This window comes from Equus przewalskii, chromosome 2 (genome assembly GCF_037783145.1).
Source record: "Equus przewalskii isolate Varuska chromosome 2, EquPr2, whole genome shotgun sequence".
In the NCBI taxonomy this organism is placed as follows: Eukaryota; Metazoa; Chordata; class Mammalia; order Perissodactyla; family Equidae; genus Equus; species Equus przewalskii.
Window position 1 is genome coordinate 34,456,493 of NC_091832.1, and position 14,406 is coordinate 34,470,898.

The window sequence follows — 14,406 nt, forward strand, 5'->3', positions numbered from 1 at the left end:
ACAGGGCCTTGTGCATCAGGTTTTAGGTAACAAGAAGCCATAAGGGTCTTAGGCAGGAGAAAACTGTGATCTTTTTTTATGTTAAAATAGGTTATTCTCACTGCTAAGCAGATAAAGGATCGGAGAGGCTCCGGGTGGAAGGCTCAGGTGGAAGCGGCAGAGAGCAGTTAGGAGGTCCAGTAAGAGAGTGGCTGTAGTGGAGGTGGACAGAATTGGGGTTTGTTCTGAATCGGAGGACTTGTAGGGTGACATTGATTCCAACCAGAGGGCAGCTGGGGCTTGTCTGTGGTTGAGTGACCAGCACCCACAGGAACGGTCACCATCAGGCCTCCTGATTTGGGTGTGCTGACTCCACATCCAGTGCTCTTCCCACACGTCCCCGTGGCCGCTTACCATCCTTGCTGCGTTCATGTGATGATGGTGGAAGCCCCACTGAGGCCCAGGAGTCAGCTTGCAGCCCCTTGTTGATGCTCAAGCAGGTAGCGGAGTTGTTGATTTGTTCCTTGAGTATATTCACTGGCCATAAGTTAAACACTGTGCCAGACCTGGGCAATACAGAGGTGAGCAGGAAGGACATCACTCTTGCTTTCCTGGAGCCTACAGCCTAGTGGGGGAGATGGACACCACTCAGAGGGTCCTCATGCCCAGAGGGAGGCATGCTGCCATGAGAGGCGGTATAGGGGGGTTTGACGTAGGGATGGTCATGAGGCCTAGGCTTAAGCTGAGGGAATAGCAACCCAGGCAGAAGGAACAGCATGTGCAAAGCCCTGTGGCAGGAAGGAGCTTAGTGAGTACGAGGGACCGAAAGAAGGCAGTGGGGGCGAGGAGTAGGATGAGAAATGAGAATGAGAGATGGCTGGGACCCTCCTGACCCCAGCGTGAGGTTTGTCTTTATCGGAGAAAGCTTTGATGGGTGTAAGGGGGTGATCAGGCCTAGTCCTGAAAAGCTGGCTCTACCAGGTGTGCAGAAGGGAGGGGGCTGGGACAGGTGTGGGTCAATCTGGAGGCCACTGTGGTGGACCAGGTGAGACGTGCTGATGGCTTGGGCGAGGGGGAAGATTGATATTGGGGATGGAGAGAAGTAATAGTAAAAGAACAATGTAATAAATAATAAGTTAACATGCTTCATAATGGCCTTATTACTGGCACTTAGTAAATGCTCTCGATAATTTGCATGATAATTGATAGGTTTTGGTGCAGGAAAATCCTGAGGTTTCTTCTGCGTATGTTGAAGTTGAGATACTTTGGAGTCATCCAGAGAAGAGGAGGAATAGTAATTAGATGATTTGGGGATATATTATTTGCTAATATTTCCAAACTGTCCTGTGCAGAAGCGTGCTCGCCGTCTAGTCCCAGCCTTGTCACTGAGGAGCTGTATGCCGCTGGGAGTGCTGACCTCTCAGAGCCTCTGCTTCCTCTTCTGTAGAGGAGGGATGGTATCACTACCCTACGGCTTTGTTTGAGGGTCCAGTAACTAAGGTGGAAACACTTGGCAGGCTCTTGGGTGCTACACACGTGTAGGGTGGCATTAGTGTTGTTTTATGTGTTGTTACACGTTCCTCTCCGTCCTTCCAGTGCATGTTAGTTGGGAGTGGGAGAAAAGCTTTCATATTTTGCCAGTTACAGGATCGTTCACTCCCACACTTAAAGCCTTCTAGTCTGCCATCTGTAAAGTGAGCTCTTTTTCGCCATCCACAGTCTTCCCCGTTCCTCTCCTGTTTCTGTCCTTGCCCCCCCTTCCCCCCTTCTTTGTGACATGATCCGACCCCTACAACCTCTCTTGGGTTCTCCTTGGGAACTCGTGCTGACTCTGTGGGCATTTCAGCTGCTGAGGTTGAGAATTTCTTGGATTAAAATGTCTTTAAGGCCTTAAAGTAAAACGGGAACAGCTGGTATTGAGAGGCATGTAAGAATCCGCCCACGTAGCTGATTCGGAGGCATCAGGGTTCATATCTGTGTGCCCTGCAGTGTGACACATAGTGGGCAATGATAACTTTTGCAAACTTTGTAAATCAGCAGTCTTTCCTTGGCACCAGATGAGAGCAGTCCTAGCATGCAGGAATGAGTCACGTAATAGCAAAGATAATTCTTACGGATAATAAACATCCCTTGCTATTCCAAAGACAAACATTGGTGGTGGTGTCACTGGGGTTTTTCATAACCTTTTGTGGATTCTTGACTGGTCTTTTCCAAAACAAACGTGGTGAGTGTCTGCATTTTAGCTATGTCTCCTCCCTTGCCCCTATATCCTTCAGAAGTGCAGGATTTCCCAGCACAAGCCGAAATGTCAGCTGACGTTGCAAAAGTGCAAAAGGATTGTTTTAAGGGCTTTTGTTTCTAAGGGTTCTTGTGCCAGCTTCTCTTCTCCTGGACTCAGTTTTCTTGTTTGTGAAATGCTGGTGTGAACCTTGATAAGGTCCAAGTGTCCTCCTGCCTCCTGCTCCAGGATGGATCCAGCTGAAGTGGCCTTTGCTCTTAGGCTGTAGGAGGACTCCTAAAGTGTAGAGCAAGTAAAATGCACTTTTTGTATGTCAGACCCACACCCTAAGGGACCGCATAATGAACTTTTTTTAATTTGAAAAAATAAAAACTTCTGTCACATGTGACTAACTGCAGCAGGAAGTCTGTTTGGGAGGTCAGGGGAGGGACTAGAGTGATCACGTTTGCTTTCCTGAAGCAGAGCCACCTCTGCCGGTGGGTGAGGAGCATCGTCGAAGCGTGGTCCTGCTTTGAGACGGCCTTCTGTCGACCTCTTTGGAGTCACCCCAGTGTCCAGTTTTGCAAGTGGACGCTTGTTCTCCGCTGGTCCAGACTGTAACCCACAGCGATGCCATCGCCCTTACCCATCTGAGCCTCCTGAGGGTGAGCCTTTCGTCCCGTGGGGAGAGCTGGGACTAGTGGCCAGGCAGAGTGCATGTTCAAAGACCACCGTGGCACTCTCACCTAGAGTCAAATCTACCGAAATGGCAGCCACAGTCTTTTCTCCTCAGTTCAGTGCCAAACGACAGACTGGTCCTCTGTGCAGCTTTAGCGGGAGAGGGCTGAAGTCTGCTCCCAAGACTGTCAGCATCAATCTCTCTGCGAACTTGGACTGAGTTAAGGGCAGTTAGTGAGTAATTGAAGCAGGTGGCTCAGGTTTCGAGTGTGAACAGAGATACGGAGAACTCGTAATCATTTCGGTGTGAGGCATGCTCCCTTCTCCCTGGACTCTAAGGAGTCTGGGATAATTGGGAACAAAGGGAGCAGCCCAGAAAAAGCAAGACGGCGAAGAGAAGCCCCAAGGTGGTGGTACCCTGTCTGTCTGCACCTGGAACCTGATCTGAAGGGGGAGCGGGGATCGTGGAAGGAGCGTAGACCCTGGAGTTGGGCAAACCTAATTTGAATCTTGAGTCAGCCACTTCCAGGCACCATGGCTCTGGGCAAGCAAGCTCCTGAACCTCATTTTCTCCTTTGGCCTACCAGGGAATTAGAAAGAGTGGACTCAATATATGTTACTATGCCTCGTGGGGTGGGCATCAAAAAGTGGTAGCTGTTGTTATTGTGAATAATGTTTTGGGCCCCCTGGAAAGGATGTGATTATTCTGATGCCAGGTTCTGGGCCAGGAACTCTCCCTGTGCTCTCATTTCATCCTAACTTGTCTCCGAGGTTAGGGAGTGAGGGGCATTCCCGTTTCACAGGTTAAGAGACTTCTGTGTGGGGTGGCAGGGTTTAAGTAACCTGTGTGAAAGGTTCCTCAGAACCACTCAGGGCTGATAACTGGCAACCCCTAGTGCCAGCACACTGAATATCTTTTTTTCTCTAAGGACTTAAAAGTGATAATAGTCGTCGTCTCCTTCTGATTTTGTAAATTGTGGAAAATTTAGAAAAAGAGCAAAGTATAAAAGAAGAAACTAAAAATTACTGAATCCCACCACCAAGACAAAACATTTGTTTCTTTGGAGTATTTCTCTCTGACCTTTTATTTTTATTATTTAACTTTTTGGTGGATCTATGCCTAGATACTATCATGTGTGTATTATGCTGTGGGTAGCAGTACAGCATGGCCGTTAAAAACACGGCTTCTGGAGCTAGGCTGTCTGGGTCCATATTCCAGCTCTGCCCCTTACTAGCTCTGTGATCTTTGATAAGTTCCTTAACCTCTCTCTACCTCAGTCTTCTCCTCTGTGAAATAGGATGAATAATAGAAGCTATCTTACAGGCATGTTGTGAGGACTGAGTGAGTTAACATGTGAAAAGCACTTAGAACAGCGTCTGACACACAGAAAACTCTTTGTTAGTGTAACTGTTGTTATAAGCACCAGTTTTGCATATCATTATACTTTCTTTATGAAGCAGATCTTAACTGTTTGATGGTATTCTACGTGTGGACGTACCGTGTCCACGTCGAAGCCGTGCTTGTTCTTTTGTCCTCTTGAGCATGCCAGCAGGCGGCTGAGACAGGGTCTGATTTAGTGGCCTCTTGAGTGTGAGACAGCGTGCAGGACTCGTAAGAATCCTCTCCCTGTTTCCTCAGCTCCAGTGCCAGACTTTGACTCACATCTGGTCAGGCTGGTGTATTTCTGTTTCTTGGCTGTCGTCAGAATTTCCAGGCGTCGAGACCCCACTTTGTACTTGTACCCCTGGTTCCGGCTCTGGAAAGCGTGGCCCTTCTGTCCTGCTCAGGGATACACAAGTGTACTTTGTGTCTGTCAGCCTTCCATCGACTCCAGGGTCAGGAGGTTTGTGGCGGTGGAGCTGCTGGGGCTTCATCTGCAAATGAAAACCACCTGGCCAGCTGCTCCGTCAGATGGAGGCCAGATGGGAGAAGTCAGGAGGGGGCAGGGGGCAGCCTGGAGCAGAGGCCGAGTATCCTGTCATCTTTCCACTTCCCCGGGCCGCCTCTGCCTGCAAATGATTGTTTGTAACCCGACATCTTCTCCATGCCCAGATAGTTCCAGGATGCAGGGCTCTCCTGCCCGGGCCACAGCCAGCCCAGCAGATGTGACCCAGAACCTAGAGAGCTGACACATGTCAGGTCTGACGGAAGGAGAGGAGCGACAGATGGTTAAACGGCCACCAGGGTGGAAAGTAACGGTCGTGGTGAAGGGAGACGGTAGGGAAAGTGCATTGCAGAGTTAATGGGATCCCCACGGCTCCCGGGGAGATCTTTGGATGTGCGCAGGGCCAGCGGTTAAACTGACAGACACCGAACAGTCCCCTTAGGAAATGTGTTGGCTCGGTGAGAACTTGTTGCAAACTGAGGACCGAAGTAGGTTTGGTCACCAGGCAACTTCTAATGTGAATCTTTTGCAGTTGAATGTAGGAGAAAAACACATTTATCTATCATAGGTAAGAGGTGGTGGAACACTTTGCATCCTTCTTTCGTCCAGCTTGTCACAGCTGCCACCAGGTTTTGATTCATGGTTCAGAGAGGAAGAAGTTTGGGAGTTTCTGCCTCTGGGCTTTTTGGATTGAGGAAGTGGGAAGTCTGTATTCATCCCAGTCTCTGAACACTCTTCAACTTGGAGCGACAAAAGAAGAAAAATATTAATCAAATACTCACCCTAAGGGGTGGAAGGGAGGAGGAGAGGAGATAGCCCATTCAAGTTGATTTATAACTAGGAGTAAAGTCCCGCTGCCTGACAAGGAAGAATCCCTTCACAGGTGGACTGTGCCAGGAGAGAAAGTCGGCGTTCTGGGCGTTTGCTCTCTCCTTTGGAGCCGCCCCAGCATTCCTTTCCAGGCCCGAGGCACACAGCCCTTCTTCCTGCTTAAGCCAGGCCTCTGCAGCCCCCTCTGACATGTGATCACTTGGAGAGTGTTTGGCTCCCCATCTCGATGGACCATGGCCCCTTCGCACTTGATTGGCTGATAGGTCTGTTGCTAATACGCCTCCCAAAGCAAAGCCCAGCCACGCCAGGCCTGGGAGGCACTGGAGCCCCCTCCCACTCCGGCCCAGGCTGGAGGCTGCACAGCTCCCTTGTTAGCTCCATCTCCACCCTCTTTTCACAAAACTGCAGGCGAGAGTATCATAATTAGAGAGCTAACGTGGAATCCGTTCTAATTCTTAAACTTTATTCCTTAACTACAGTTAGTTGCAAACAGGTGAGATGGGGCCAGCTCATCAGTATGGCACAGCGTTCTGGTCTAGGCTGCCAAGCAGAGGAGCAGAGGGCTTTCGAGCTCCTCCTGGGGCTGTGTTGGACTGGGCCAGTTGGCTCTGCCTCCTCCGCCCGTTCTCCACTGAGCCCTGGCTGAACTGCGCAGACCCTGACCTTGGGCTGGCGTCCTTGGGGCATGTCTGTTAAGTAAATCTGCTAACTAAAATCATGTAGCTGGACGGCTGCATTCACAAAACACTCTTCAAGAAGGCACAAAGATCTTGTGGTTCCAGTTTCCTTCTAGTTGATACTGGGTTCCCTCAAGGATTAGGTCTGGTCCTGCCCAACGACTCTGTCTAGGTTGAGTTTCGAATTTGTCGGTATTTTCTTTCCCACATTGAAACAAAGCCACAGAAACTCCAAAATCCTTATCTCCAAAGGATGATAGGAGTTTTACGTGTTTCTAGTGAAGGCTGGGGTGGGTGGCACACCTCGTCATCGCGGGCGCCACCATCATCATTGTATGTTAGTTGTCGTTTTTGATCATGGTGTTGTAATTTGAGAAAGCATAGCCATGATTAGACTTCTATGTCTGGAAAATAAGTAAGGCCTAGTTTCTACACAGTACAAACCCTGGGTTAACAGAATCCAATTGGCAGATGGATCACAGGTTTTTAGACATTGAGAAATCCTTTCATAAAAAATTTGGAAAGTTCAGAAAAATAGATAAAAGGAAGGAAAAAAAAATTCACAAGATATCCCTACTGAAAGAACAACAGTTAACATTTTCATTATCTTATTTCTCTCCAGGGTGTGGGCATTTTTTTCTTAGTTGAGATTAAATTTTTATGTTCAACTTTGCTAATTTAACATAAAATAGATATTTTCCCATATTTTTAAGGACATTGTGCAAACATTGTAATAGGTACAGATGATTTGATCATTTCCCTCTTGTTGGGGAGGTTATTTCCAATTTTTGCAACCTAACAGTTGGTGTCTTTGTGCTTAAACTTGAGTAGTTTCTTCAGGGTAGAGCCCTGGAAGGGTATGAACACTTGGAAAGCTTCTGATACGTAATTGCCTTTACTTCTGAGAGAATTGTCCCCATTTACCCCCTTTCAGGCATCCGAATGCTCTTCCAGTCTACAGTCACTGTGCCCTTTATGTGATGTGTAATCTTCCACTCACCTGCTCTTCCTGGATGGCTGATTGTGATATTATTCATCTAAACTTTGGCCCGTTTCTTCTCACCTTTGAGTATTTCCAGGGAGTTACATCTTATCGGGACGGCTTTAAAGCTGCTGTTGGGTAATGCTCTCAGTGTCCCAGCGCACGGCACATCCTGAACTTCGTAAGAGATGTGGGCTCTTGGGCCGGTGCTCCGTCTCATCTGCCACTTGTCTCAGAGGCGAGCCTGGCAGCTCAGCCCGAGCCTTATGAGTGGCTTTTCAGGGTCAGCGCCTCCCTGCCTGCATCCTCTGGAACTGACCTCTGCCCCGCATGCCCCTAGAGTATCTGGAGAGCCTCTCCATGCAGGCCGTTCATCTGATTGCTGAGAGGCTGCCCGCTGCCTCTGTTCCTGCCACACGGTCTTGCCACGTGCTCTTGAGAAAAGCAGGACACAAAGCTGGGGTCTGCCTCCCTCCCCTTCCTGGCCTGTCAGTGCCTCTAGTCCTGGCACTGTTGTGTTTGGGGTTTTTTTAGCTGCCCTAAAACGGTATAATTTACATATCATAAAATTCCCTGGTTTTAAGTGTATGATTCAATTTTGTAAATATTTTAGCAAATTTACAGAATTGTGGAGCCATTACCACAATCCAATTTAGCAACATTTCCATCACCCCAAAAAGATCCCCTGCACCCATTTGTGGTTACTCCCCGTTCCCACCCCCTGCAACCACTAATCTTTCTTTCTGGACATATCATATATGTGGAATCATATGGATTGTTTTTTAAGGAAGTTATTTGATTCTAAAAGTAATGCTTGTTGGAAAACAGCTGGAAGAGTGGAATCCAAATTAGCAGTAGTTAGAGTTACCTTTGGGGTAGTTACCTCCTGGTGGTGGGGTTGTAGAGGGACTTATTTTCTGTAATGCTTGAATTTCTTACAGAGAGTCTGTGGTACATTTATAATCAGAAGAAAAAGGTAAAGGGGGAAAAGCGCATGTTTCATTTGTGGAAAATGCAAAAAAAGTATAAAGAAGATGAAAAAAAATAAATCACTCAGAATTCCCCGCCTCATGGATGGAACCAGTTTACCTTGTGTGTGTGTTTTTTTGTCTTCTCTGAGCATATTTTTAAAACACAACTTTTATACTTTAAATTTTGCATCCTGCTTTTTCTTATTGACATCACGTAAGTCTTTTTCTCACTTAACACACCTCTGCAGATTTCTTAGTGCTTATAACAGTGACTCATCTGTGGTTGTACCATACTTTCCTTACACTGGGCATCTGGTTATTTACTTTTTGCTCCTATAACTAATGCCAGAATGGATGTCCCTGTACAAGCTTTGTGTAAGACTTTCACAGGATTCTGGGCCAGGGAGTGTGTACCTGAAAGAACTTTTTTCTTTCCCCTCTCACTTTGGAACTGTTTTGCAAAACTGCTTTCTAGATTTCTTCTCTGAATTTCACCTACCTCTTGAAATTACCTATTTTGGGTCCAGGATTGGGTCTGGATTTCTAGGGCATGCTTCTTTATGTCAGATTGAGTTGCAAGGTGGAAAGTGGCAGCAAAATGAATGGAAAAGCCAAAAACTGGGGCCAAGAAGATGGCAGTGCCCGCAGTAGCCAGGATGTAGCTTGTCTTAGTAAAGTCTTAGATTTATAATCTAGACAGGGGTCAGGCGTGTTCTGTTTTTGTGAATAATCCCTTGGGGCCCATCCTCAGTTTTCAGTATAAGGTTGTTCCTTTATATGGTGGGGGGAGGGGCAGCAGAGGTACCTGGGAGGCCTAGGTTCTGGGGTGTGGGGAACAGACTGTGAGGGGTGACCCCAGGAGACAGGCAGACTTCAGGAGAGAGGTTGAGGCCAGGTCCACATATGCCCTTTTCTAACTGGAGACCCTCTTACCGAAGGGATCAAAAATCTGAACAGAGGTTTTTAACCTGGATGTTTGGGGCATGGGAAGGGTCTGGGGTCTGTGAGTCCACCGGATACCTTACTCAGACTTTTGTGTGTATGCGTTTCTCTGGGGAGAGGGTCCGTGGCTTTCTTCACTTTATCCCTGGCCTCACGGAGGGTAGGAACCATGAAGTACCCTGGAGGACTTTGTGTCTTCCTTGAAGAGGAAGGCTGTGTCCGGTACACACTCCACTCTGCAGCCATCACACACCCTCTCTGTGGTCTTAGTCAGGTGACCTCGCCTCTCTGCACCTCCGTTTTCTCATCTGTGAAGTGCCAGGCACTCTGGAGGCACTTAGATTCACATCAGAGTTATTATTTGAATCTTGGCTCTTGAAGTTTTTAAAGGCAGCCACGGGCCAGAAACTGACCTGAGAACCTTGTATCTGCTTCCAGCTGGGCCCTGAGCAGCGTGATGTTAATGTGGTTCTGTTATACAGTATCTTGTTTATTTTAAAATAAGGAATGGATTAAGAAAAAACTCTTTTATAAAAGATGTGCTCATTGTAGAGAAGGGTATAACTATTATTTAAGTTTTTTTGGGGGGAAACGGTATGAAATCAAACTAGTGCTAGACATCCACATGTTTATCCTTCTGTATGCTGATAGAATGAGTGCAAATCGTGCAGACTTGACTTTTAGTGCAGTTGGTGTGGAGTTAGTTTCCACAGCACAAAGGAGCTGTATTTTTATAATATACAGAAGGCAGCCAAATGAAAGCCAGAAGAAACGGAACTTTCTTAAAAACAAACCAGAGTTGGAGATTCCTGAGTGCCTGGTGGCATCTTTACAGGAAACCAGCAAAGCAGAGCTTTCCAAGTTGAAAGGTTTTTGCGGACCCTGTGTTTTTCCAGTCCTTTAAGAACCTGGGCTGCTGCAAAGCTGCTTCTAGGGTTTCCTTTTGCTCCTCCCTTAGGAGGGCTGCCCTGGACCCAGTGCAAGTGGGAGAAAGTTGCCTAAAGTCCAGTGAACATTAGACTTGTGCCTGCTGTTTAATCATGAAGCCTGCGGGAGCCTGCCTTCGATGGCAGCTGCGGCTTCGTGCAGTGCAGGGCATGTTGCCTGTTTTACATTTTTACAAAACACTTTATTATGGAAAATTTCAAGCATGTAATATAATGAGCCCCCATTTACGTGTGCTACGGCCAATCTTGTTTTATCTAGACCCGCTCACTCCACTTTCCTCTAGCTTAAATTAGTTTGAATCAGATCGTCTGGTTTAATTTTAATGCACACTCTGGGTCTCTCCGTTCTGAGAACAGAATTCTCCTACATGCTGTACCAGGTCTAGACGACCAGAGTGGTTGCTGGCTTTTGTTTTTGAAAACTGTCAGTTTAAAAATTTTTTAGCATTTTGTATGGTAAGAAAAAATAATGTATGCCTATTAGAATTGAAAATCACAGACAGTAAGGCCCCCCGTAATTCCACCATCAGGAGAGAGCCACTGATGATTTTGAAGGGCCCCTGTGGATACCTCTCATGTGCTCTTGTGCAACTCGGGGCTGCTGTTTTCTTTGCCTTTTTCTGCTCTGGCCCCCCCCCGCCATCAAGCCACCCCTCAGCCAGCATCACCATTGCTTCTGCCACTTTGGAGCCTGGGGAGGGTCTGAAATGGTCCTCTCTTTGGTTCTAGTTCTGAGCGTGTTGGTGACACACTGGGTTTATGTTGTGCACAAGAGGTGAACATACCCATCGCCACCCTCCCGTCAGTGGCTTGTTCTTTACGTATATGGTGGGTGCTCAGTGAATGTGCTATCCCCCACTCCCACCATGTCAATAGGGCCTTCTGTTTCTGCCTTGAAACCCTTCTCTCTCCGGTCTGGCTGGGCAACAAAGCTGAGTCCCAGAGAAAATGTAGTGCTCCTAAGTACGCCTCCTACGCTCTCTTTACTTCCAAGAAAAGTCCTCAAGCAGATTAACTCCTGGTGTTGCTCAGCCCACCGGTGTGCCATGTGTCCCCACCCTCTGAATGCAGGGCGGGGATAGACCCCACCCTGTCTCCGGGACACAAGCTGCACAGCTGAGGAATGCATGGCAAACTAGCTGGGATTCGCTCTGAGAGTTTTCAGTACTTCTTCTTATTATGTGTATTTTCTAACTTCATCAACGATGGTTGGAAAGCATGATTTTGAATGTGGTAGTCTGTCTAAATTAGAGTTGGATGCAATAATACCTATCCAGACACTAATTCTGAGTCACTCCGCCTAGGGGAGCTCAGCGTGGATGTATGCAAACTTTCCCTCCTTAAATTGTTCGTAGCTGCACAAACCACACATCCTAGCAACGTCGCACCTCCTTGCTTTGGATCCACTGGTTGTCACCCAGAACAGTTGGCCTTAGGCTCGGCTGAAACTTAGCCTTTCACTGTGAGGAAAGGTCGGACTGAGCTGCTGGGGCTGGATTTCAGGAGAAATGCTTAATCTACGTAGGAAAGCAGATTGTTTTTACATCATCTGTTTCTAACATGCATTCCTTACACATGTATCTTGTATTAAAGTGTTTCCTGAGTGGTCGTACCTCGAAGTACTTTCTAAGCGGTTTATTGGGCTTGTCAGGAATATGCAGGTGTTTTACTTCAGCTGTTGGAAAAATCGGTAGCAACCCCCTGCCTGGTCGTGCTCTGGCCCTGTCCTACTTTCTTATGCCTGGGCAGAGGATGTGATTGCCACCGCAGAAACTGCTCAAGTACTGGACGTTAGGACCTTGATTTCCTCAAAAAAAACAACAAGGAGACTCCAAGGACTGAATCTAAGAGCAATAAGATCTAAGATGAGTGGCTCATAGTAGGCAGTCAGCAAGTCAGCGGAATCAACCCTGGGGGACACCCAATGGTGAGTGGTCTCACAGATGGGTCATGTGCAGCCCACAGCAGACAGTCAACAAGTCGGTGGAATCAACCCTGGGGGACACCCAATGGTGAGTGGTCTCACAGCTGTGTCATGTCCAGCCCATGGCAGAACCAGGAGTGTTTAGCCAGGAGCTGAGCTGGCTGTGAGGGAGGACGTGATGGCCTGCTTCAGTGTTCGAAAGGATGTCCTGTGGCCCAGAACTTGCACATCCTTGCCGTGGCGCAGGAGGACTGTCAGTGGGTGGAAGTTGCAGATGTGAGGAAGAGCTGCTTAATAACCAGTGCTGTGTGAAAACAGGCTGCCTGGATGTGGGGGCTTGTTCAGCTCTGGTGATGATCTAGCAGCTGCTGGAAGACACAGTGCTTTAGGGATTTTGTAAGGGGCAAGTGGGACTCCGAGGTCAACAAAACTCGATCCTGGATTCCTAAGAGCAAAAGACCTGTAACTCAGAGACTTTCCTAGTTGACACCATCTTTCCCGTGAATGCACGTGCGCAGGGTTGTGCTCTGCAGGAGGGAGGCTGTAGTTGTCTGAGATGTTTTACAGCTTTTCTTCCCTTAAATAGAGAGTATTTACCTGAGGGGGGTGTTCTGTACTTTACCTCGCCTTCCCATTGCGGGCGTTTTTGGAATACCTTCCTAGAGACTGGTCTCCTGTCTCTCCAGACGGCTAGCCCACGGCCAGAAGGCGGTGTTTCCCACAGGCTTCTCTCATTCGGGATGTGCCACCACACTCCAGACCTCCTTGAACTTCTCTGATCTTGGGTGGGACTGCTGATTTTTACATCTTGCGAGAATGAATCCTGGCTGATGAGTAAGGCTGCTTTCCATCGTTGATTGGAAATGGATTCCTACCTGCTCCCTGGCCCTGGATTTAATCTTCTTAGAAGGTTCAGCTAAGCCATTTCCCCAAGTCAGAGGACGTCCCAGCACTGACCAGCTGCCTGCTGTTGGTTATAAGGGAAACCAGAAAAAAGAGAGCAAGCTGCCCTTGCTGGTGACCTTGAAGGCTGTCCAGGGCCTGCCTGTCGGCCTCTGGTGGGGAGTCGGGCCGGTCTGTGGGACTGCCTTCCTGAAGCCCTCGTGTGTCCGAGAGCTGAAGTCCTAACTTGGGCCGTCTCACAGGGCCGCTTACTCCTGGCTGAGTCTTGCTAGTGAAGCAGCACAGGAAAGTGGAAAAGGTGGTGCAGATCTGGGGCTGGGTTCTAGTTCCATGTGTAAGCTTAAGTGAAGTCCGTGGCCTCTGCTGGGCTTCGGATTCCCCAGAGAGCCATGGGACGCGTCAGTGGTCATTTTTCAGAGGACATGCTTGGGAAAACCTCTTTTTCACTCAGCACACTCTGGGTTTCCTTAAGTTGACTTCCTAATGGAATTTTCTTATTAAAACTTGTTTTCCCAAAGCTGTTGGGCAGCAGTGCGCTTCTGAGGTGGTAGGAGAGCGCCCCCCTTGTTATTTTTTTTCCTCCAACTTTATTGAGTACATTAAGTGGCGCATATTTAAAGTGGACAATGTGATCATTTCTGTTTGTTTTATGACACGTAACATCCGCCTCCCTGCACTCGCCTTCCTCCTGTGTCTGGTCCTGCACCCCTGGCTTTCCAGCCTCTTAGTCAGCAGCCATTCCAGCTGGCAGAGCTGTAACAAGTGTTTCCGTAGCATTCCCACGATCCTTTAAGTGAGGAGCGTGACCTCAGAACCATGTGCCCATGCCCCTCCCCTGCCGTAGGAGGAGGTGGGAGGTAAGAACAATACGTGGATGGATGGGTTCCCTGTCTGGGGCACTGCCGGAAAGCTGAGCATGTGTAGGCCATCCAAACACTGGCGTTCTCCTGGGATTCAAGGGTTAGAGGGGAAAGTGAATTGATTTCTCCCTTCATGTTAGAGGAAAGAGCCTAGCAAAACATACTCCTCTGCTTTTCTAAGCTCTCCTATGGTGCCTCCCATTCGTTTTGGTCACGGAACTTATGAGCTCAGTATAAGAAAATTGGCAGAGGAGAGCAAAGATGTTTTCTCTTTGTGTCGCGAAGCTCTCCCACTGCTGAGTTGTGAGGCTTGATTTGCTGAGGTCCCTGGTAAACAGTTTACTCGGTTTCGCTGGGCTGGTGGGAACACAGGGAGGATGCATTCCTAGCTTTGGAATCCTAGAAGGGTGTCTTGCTGTGACAGTCCTGGAGTGAATTTCACTGCCATTGTGTTTTGTTCCTCATCGCTTTTGCAGTTGTAGAGATTCTCCATTTCCTACCAAGTCTTTCAGACTGTGCAGAAGGTGCACAAGCTTCTTAGGCTGGCTCACTTTGCATTCTGTATTTATTCACCTGACCAAGAGACGGGAAATAATTGCTGTTACTGT

The 14,406-nt window shown here is 48.0% G+C and overlaps 1 protein-coding gene across 7 annotated transcripts in view; it reads left to right on the top strand.

The window, feature by feature from the left end:
* CAPZB (capping actin protein of muscle Z-line subunit beta) overlaps positions 1 to 14,406 on the top strand; it is a 134,160-nt gene that overhangs the window by 29,136 nt on the left and 90,618 nt on the right. The window contains exons 1-2 of one of the 7 annotated variants that reach the window (XM_070610746.1): positions 2,112 to 2,203; positions 2,681 to 2,862. The exons of 4 other annotated variants lie outside the window; for them this stretch is intronic. The gene's annotated coding sequence lies outside the window, so the exon portion shown is untranslated. Of the gene's footprint in view, positions 1 to 2,111; positions 2,204 to 2,244; positions 2,863 to 14,406 lie in introns of those variants that run through there. 2 more of the 7 variants (XM_070610745.1, XM_070610743.1) reach the window with 2 other exon arrangements.